The 7,699-nt window shown below is 39.7% G+C and overlaps 1 long non-coding RNA gene across 1 annotated transcript; it reads right to left on the bottom strand.

The window, feature by feature from the left end:
• Positions 1 to 3,649: 3,649 nt before the first annotated feature.
• LOC140587044 (uncharacterized) lies at positions 3,650 to 7,267 on the bottom strand. The gene is made up of 2 exons (XR_011988793.1): positions 5,838 to 7,267; positions 3,650 to 5,797 (listed from the first exon to the last, which is right to left on the bottom strand). It is a non-coding gene; the product is annotated as an uncharacterized lncRNA (long non-coding RNA).
• Between the last annotated feature and the right edge of the window lie 432 nt (positions 7,268 to 7,699).

Here is a 7,699-nt window from a genome sequence, read left to right as displayed (position 1 = left end):
TTTGTTTCTCTTCTAAGCCTAGGTTTTCTAGGAAAGACATCCAGACCATATGTACCACTACAATTGAGGTTTCTTTGGGGATGCACATATATACAAGCAACGCTACTCAGATAAGTTAATACACATAGACAACCCAGAAAAACTAGTCATCAAATGTGGTAAAGACTAATATCAGTGCCATACCATCCTCGACCGTGGTGGGTTTCTAAAAATTAAGCTAAATGAAAATCTGAATATTAAATGAGCAACGTGATTTGATTTGTTCTTCTATCCCAAGTTGAGGTCTAAAAGCAATAAGGCTACCACCCATTATATCTGCTTTAGTGGAAATACACTCCTTCAACCATTAAGATAGCTCTCACCTTTTCTCAGCCGTGCTAAGCTATGTTATGCAGTGTAATATAATAAGATAAGATAACAATCTGTGTTTGGTGACTGGCGCCATACATTTCACTCACTTTGATACCACAGACAGTACTCAGAAGAGCTTGACTGGTTCTTTCTCATCATAACTGAAGAACTCTATCTTACTCACGTGTAAATAAACACATTTATAACAGCAGCTTTTTAATGCTCGCCAATTTACATGAAAACAGTTCATTGGGTATCAAAAGCTGAACTGAAATAAGGCTTGCATAAAAAGAGAAAAGGCTATGTTAGTCTGAATCTTTCTTATTATGGTGGGTTAGTAAAACACAGCAGCTGAATGCCCAAATGAACTCAAAGGAAAGTATATTAAAATGGGGCAGATACGGGCCACCCATTTTGTACTTGTGTGCCACCCATATGGGCTTGCAATTTGGGAAGAGGTGGAGACACATTGTCTTAACACTCTAGGTTGTACATTGAACAATATAACAATATTAACACTGTAGAAACAACACTCACTACACACTGTAAAGTGTTAAAGGTAACACTAAATGGGGTGGACCCATATAGACACCATGCAGTGTTAATTTAACACTGGCACATTTGCTGTGTGTATTAAGTATATGTAGTGATATGTAGAAATTGTTTCTCAGACAGTGATATATACACTCACCTAAAGGATTATTAGGAACACCTGTTCAATTTCTCATTAATGCAATTATCTAATCAACCAATCACATGGCAGTTGCTTCAATGCATTTAGGGGTGTGGTCCTGGTCAAGACAATCTCCTGAACTCCAAACTGAATGTCAGAATAGGAAAGAAAGGTGATTTAAGCAATTTTGAGCGTGGCATGGTTGTTGGTGCCAGACGGGCCGGTCTGAGTATTTCACAATCTGCTCAGTTACTGGGATTTTCACGCACAACCATTTCTAGGGTTTACAAAGAATGGTGTGCAAAGGGAAAAACATCCAGTATGCGGCAGTCCTGTGGGCGAAAATGCTTTGTTGATGCTAGAGGTCAGAGGAGAATGGGCCGACTGATTCAAGCTGATAGAAGAGCAACTTTGACTGAAATAACCACTCGTTACAACCGAGGTATGCAGCAAAGCATTTGTGAAGCCACAACACGCACAACCTTGAGGCGGATGGGCTACAACAGCAGAAGACCCCACCGGGTACCACTCATCTCCACTACAAATAGGAAAAAGAGGCTACAATTTTCACGAGCTCACCAAAATTGGACAGTTGAAGACTGGAAAAATGTTGCCTGGTCTGATGAGTCTCGATTTCTGTTGAGACATTCAAATGGTAGAATCAGAATTTGGTGTAAACAGAATGAGAACATGGATCCATCATGCCTTGTTACCACTGTGCAGGCTGGTGGTGGTGGTGTAATAGTGTGGGGGATGTTTTCTTGGCACACTTTAGGCCCCTTAGTGCCAATTGGGCATCGTTTAAATGCCACATCCTACCTGAGCATTGTTTCTGACCATGTCCATCCCTTTATGACCACCATACACCCATCCTCTGATGGCTACTTCCAGCAGGATAATGCACCATGTCACAAAGCTCGAATCATTTCAAATTGGTTTCTTGAACATGACAACGAGTTCACTGTACTAAAATGGCCCCCACAGTCACCAGATCTCAACCCAATAGAGCATCTTTGGGATGTGGTGGAACGGGAGCTTCGTGCCCTGGGTGTGCATCCCACAAATCTCCATCAACTGCAAGATGCTATCCTATCAATATGGGCCAACATTTCTAAAGAATGCTTTCAGCACCTTGTTGAATCAATGCCACGTAGAATTAAGGCAGTTCTGAAGGCGAAAGGGGGTCAAACACCGTATTAGTATGGTGTTCCTAATAATCCTTTAGGTGAGTGTATATATATATATATATATATATATATATATATATATATATATAGGGCTGTCAAAATTAACGGGTTAAGGTGGATTAATCCATCATCATGATTAATCTGATTAAAATTTTTAACGCAATTAACCCATCTGCAGCGCAGAATGACTCAAAATCCCTGAAATGTCTCTGGCAACCCATTTCGGGCAATTTTGGTGTGTTCCATTTGCCCTGGGAACTCGTATTCCGAGTCGGATTCCGAGTATTGAAGCCAGAAGTGATGACATATCTCGGAGAAGCACAGAGAATCCCGAGATCAGAATCAATTAACCGGGCTAGAATTGGATTCCATGATTAGTCTGATTATTTGTCGGATTTACGGTAGTTCGGGCTATTGTAAGTCAACGAAGATGAAGACCATTTTAACTGAGGTACCTTAAATACGACAAGTTGTCCGGCTAAGCAAAAAATCTTGCTTTTTGATATGGGTCCATGGTATTGCACTTCTTTGGCAGATGGAATGCATCCGACTCGTGTTCAAGATGTTCAATAAACATGTTAAGTGCATATATATTCCCTTTTTACTTGAGTCTGCTTGCTCATGCAAAATGAAATGTGATTAATATAGATTAAAAATGAATTATATTTCATCGTGATTAATCTAAATTAATCCACAGCAACCCTGTGATTAATCTGATTAAAATTTTTAATCGTTTGACAGCACTAATATATATACATATATACACACACACACACACATTGGACAGGACAAATTCTGCTCTCTCGGACAATACATGACAAGTCCTGGGGACTGATGTCCACATGTAACTTCCATGGACTTTTATACAGAGATTGCACAGCGGATGTTCTTTATTATTCCAGATTAATGGTTTTATTGAATAATATGTAGAAATTATTCTTCAATGTTATATATTTTTGTAAAGGACAATTTCTGCCCTTTAAGACAATGTAACACAAGCCCTGGAGACAGATTTCCATATGCCATTCCATTTTACATTCAAGTTCATAAGTGTCATGTAAAAATGAGTCCCCAGGATGAATCATATATCATTTTGAAGGGCAGAATTTTATCTTTAAGAAATTATATAAAGAAAAACAAAAAAGACAATAGTATTATATTGCCACAATATTATTGAATTTCATTTTTCACAACAGTGCACTAAGCCTCATACATGTTTGTCAAACAGTCTTGGTCCCCAATTATGGCAGGCAGGTCAGAAACATAATGCTGCTCCACACAGCACTTGAACTGCATGTATTAACTGTAATAGGTAGTACAGACTATTACACAGCTGATATGTGGCTTCACATTTTAAACTCTGAATGGTGTTTGTACAGCTTAAACTGTAGACCTAGCATGTCAAAGCGGGAATAATAATAAAAAAGCAAAACAAATATTTCATTCAATCCAATTTTATTTATATAGCATTTTTTACAACGGATGTTGTCACAAAGCAGCTTTACATGTCACTGGATCCAAGCCCCTAAAGAACAAGCCCAAGGCGACAGTGGCAAGGAAAAACTCCCCAAGCTGAAAATAGGAAAAAACCTTGAGAGGATACAAGACTCAGAAGGGGGCCCCATCCTCCTCTGGGCGACACCGGAACAGTTCATGCAGTTTAAATTATCCAAAAGTGTGTGTCTAGATAAGGTTTAGAGAGTCTCTAATGGATCCTGCAAAAAGGCCTCCGCAGGGTCCACCTATCATAAAGTCAGATTTTTCCAATGGTGAGCCATTGGGTCTCTATGAGGTGTTGGTCCAAGTACAGGCGAACAGCGGCATTCTGTCATGTCCAGTATAGAGTCCAGTAGGAGGAGGGTCCCGCAGGAATCTGGCAGCACAGGGTCTCCATAGAGCTGGATCCTGTAACCACAGGCATCCTAGGCAGAACATCTACGTCCTTTGCTGGCTCCATGAAGTGTGTATGCAGCTCGGCAGAAGAGAGTGGATTAGTCACACATATGATGCTCTGAAGAGTGAAGGGTTTATGCAAGTATAATGTTAAAAGACGGAGGTCCTTAACACGGATATAACAACTTAGCTACGAAGGTGAACTGGACGGTAGCACAGACATTTCTTAAGTGGGCATCCAGAGATATCGTCCCCCCTCCAATCCAACGTCAGTGTGAATGCAGATGTGGACATCCAGAGACATCAGCACCCCTTTTCTCCACTAGTTGTGTATGGAGCTCGACAGGAGGAATGGAGATGTAGAGAAAGGGGTTAGTCACACACATAATGTACTGCAAAATAAAGAGTAAACACAAGTGCCATGAAGCAGAATTGATCTCCGGCAGGCCTCAGTTTACAGTGAAGGAATTGTAAGGCAGACATGCTAACAAAGCAGTTTTACATATTACCAATTCCAAACCATTAATGGGCAACCTTAGAGTAACAATGGCTAGAAAAGAAAACCTTAGCTATAAGTAGGAATAAAACATTGTGAAAAGCCAAGACTCCGCATGCACATGTTCTCCCCTTACAGAGTCAGATCACGCATTTGAAGCGTTCCCAAATGTTTGTGTGTTTTAGTTTCCTGTTAGTGAACGCTCTTCTGCCATTCTGTCTGACATCCAATAGAAAGTCCACTGTGTCTCCGCAATGTCCAGCTCCAGGTAATTATAGCCATTTTATGCAGCTGTATGGAGTCCAGTAGGTCTCAGCAGTGTGCCAGTGATGCAGGGCCTCTGCAGACCTGGATCGTAGAACCACAGAAAGGCAGACTATCTGCCGAATGCAGCTTAGCAAAGAGAAATAAGAATGGGTCAGCAAAATACAGAACATGGAATGTACTGCAAAATACAAGGTGTACCCAACAGCCATGATGCAGTGCAGGAGCCACTTCAACTACCACCAATGTGCAACACCCACCTTGCTGATGCAACACAGTCATTCTGCAGCAGTTACACTTACTATACATTAGCTAAAGTGGTGAAGAATTCACAGATTAGTGATTAGGAGGCAAATTTGAAAGGGTCATGGTGACAGTTGTAGCAGGACATAATTCTTCATTCTGACCTTAATGAGTATTATAGTCAGGTACACTGCAATTCATTCCACTTGAAAAGTTACAACTTAAGCTGAGTCAGTGTAGGTGTGTGTCTCAGTAACCTAAATATTTGGGCTTGCAATCCAAAGCTTGCTGGTTCAAAGGTGGATAACTGTATGTTGATGGGCCCTTGAGTCATGAAAAATGATGAATGTAGTGAATTACTATATTCTCTAATTACTTTGTGTAGTTAATTATTAAAGAAACATAAATTATTAAAGAAACAAATCTGCATTGGCAGAATAAAGAATTAAAAATGAAAATAAACTATTATTAAACAAATATTACTTTCCTGTCGTACCTTGTCTTATTCTAGCTTACCTTAGCCATTCCTATCCTACCTTATCCTATTCTATCTTTTCTAAGCCATTCCTATCCTACCTTACGCTATTCTCTTATCTTACCCACTTTCTATCCTACCGTATCCTATTCCATCGTATCTCAGCCATTCCTATCCTACCTTATGCTATTCTATCTTAGCCATTACTATCCTACCTTATGCTATTCTATCTTACCTTAGCTATTCCTATCCTACCTTATGCTATTCTATCTTAGCCATTACTATGCTACCTTATGCTATTCTCTTATCTTAGCCGTTCCAATCTTACCCATTCGTATACTATCTTATCCTATTCTATTCTATCTTGCCTTAGCCATTCCTGTTCTACCTTATGCTATTCTCTTATCTTAGCCGTTCCATTCTTAGCCATTCCTATCCTACCTTATCCTATTCTATCATACCTTAGCCATTCCTATCCTACCTTATCTTATTCTGAATTACCTTAGCCATTCCTATCCTACCTTATGCTATACTGTTACCTTAGCCGTTCCTATCTTACCCATTCCGATCCTACCTCATCCTATTCTATCTTACCTTAGCCATTCCAATCCTACCGTATACTATTCTCTTATCATACCCACATTCTATCCTACCGTATCCTATTCTATCGTATCTCAGCCATTCCTATCCTACCTTATGCTATTCAATCTTAGCCATTACTATCCTACCTCATCCAAGTCTAACTTATCTTAGCCATTCCTATCCTACCTTATCCTAATCTATCATTCCTTAGCCATTCCTATCCTACCTTATGCTATTCTAACTTACCCATTCCTATCCTACCGTATGTTATTCTACCTTACCCATTCCTATCCTACCTTATCCTATTCTATCTTGCCAAACCCATTCCTATCCTTCCTCATCCATTCCAATCTTGCCTTAGCCATTCCTATCCTACCTTATGCTATTCTCTTATCTTAGCCGTTCCTATCTCAGCCATTCCTATCCTACCTTATCCAAATCAACCTTATCTTAGAGATTCCTATCCTATTTTATCCACCGGTATCTTATCCGTTCCAATCCTACCTCATCCAAGTCTAACTTATCATAGCCATTCCTATCCTACTAGGGATGTTAACCGATGACCGTTTGACCGGTGGTTGACCGTATCAACGTTAACCGGTCAAAGTTGTCGGTAGTCGGTTAAAAAAAAAAGTGATATCTAAATTAGGCTATTATAGACAGTGGACTATACGCTACTACAGTTAGCCATCTCATTCCTCATCTTTTTGTGTTAAGTGAACAAATTATCCCTCACACTCAATTTTTCATAACTCGCCTGTTTGTACTTAATAAACCAATAAAAACATTTGGCGCGAGGTCACAGCGTTTGGGTTCGTGCGCTCACAAGGTTTGCGAAATTTAACTTTAACTTGTTTTTCGTTAATTTATTTTCCAAGAATAACTAATGGCCAAATCGTTGTGTTATGTTTAAATAATTAGCACCCTTAACACCTGTCTGTGAGCTGTTTGTTGGCTACAGTATTCTCATTCATAGATTCTAATAATTTTTCGTTTATTTAATGTTATTCTTAAGAATAGCTGTAGGTTTTTGTCTGTTATGGTTTAGGAGATGTTGCCCTTAACAGAAGTTGACACTTGTCTTTTTGAAAAATAAAAAAATAATATTAACTAGAAACTGCAGGCAGTTACTGAAGGGTCCAAAGGGTATGACAAGTAGGACAGGTAGGACAGGTAGGACAACAGATGGTTTGAGTAGAAGGTAGAAATCAGGATGGAGATTGTTGAGTGTCCGTCTAACAGGTCAGGAAATGTAGGACAGAATGTAGGACCCTGTGGTGTAGTGCCTGAACCTGACTGAATGCAATGTTTTGGTGAGATAGTCTGAGTAGTAGGTAGAAATCAGGATATAGACTAGTTAGTATCGGTCTAACAGGTCAGCAAATGCAGGACAGAATGTAGAACCCTGTGGTGGAGTGCCTTAGCCTGACTTAATACATGTTTTGGGTCAGATGGCCTGACTAGTTGGTAGATTTAGGGACCTTCATACCTGGTCTGGTAAGTGTAGATATTACATAGTTGCTTTTTTATACTGC

This window comes from Paramormyrops kingsleyae, unplaced genomic scaffold (assembly GCF_048594095.1).
Source record: "Paramormyrops kingsleyae isolate MSU_618 unplaced genomic scaffold, PKINGS_0.4 ups139, whole genome shotgun sequence".
Classification (NCBI taxonomy): domain Eukaryota; kingdom Metazoa; phylum Chordata; class Actinopteri; order Osteoglossiformes; family Mormyridae; genus Paramormyrops; species Paramormyrops kingsleyae.
The sequence above is the reverse complement of the archived record's forward strand: the minus strand, read 5'-3'. Positions and strand labels throughout refer to the sequence as shown.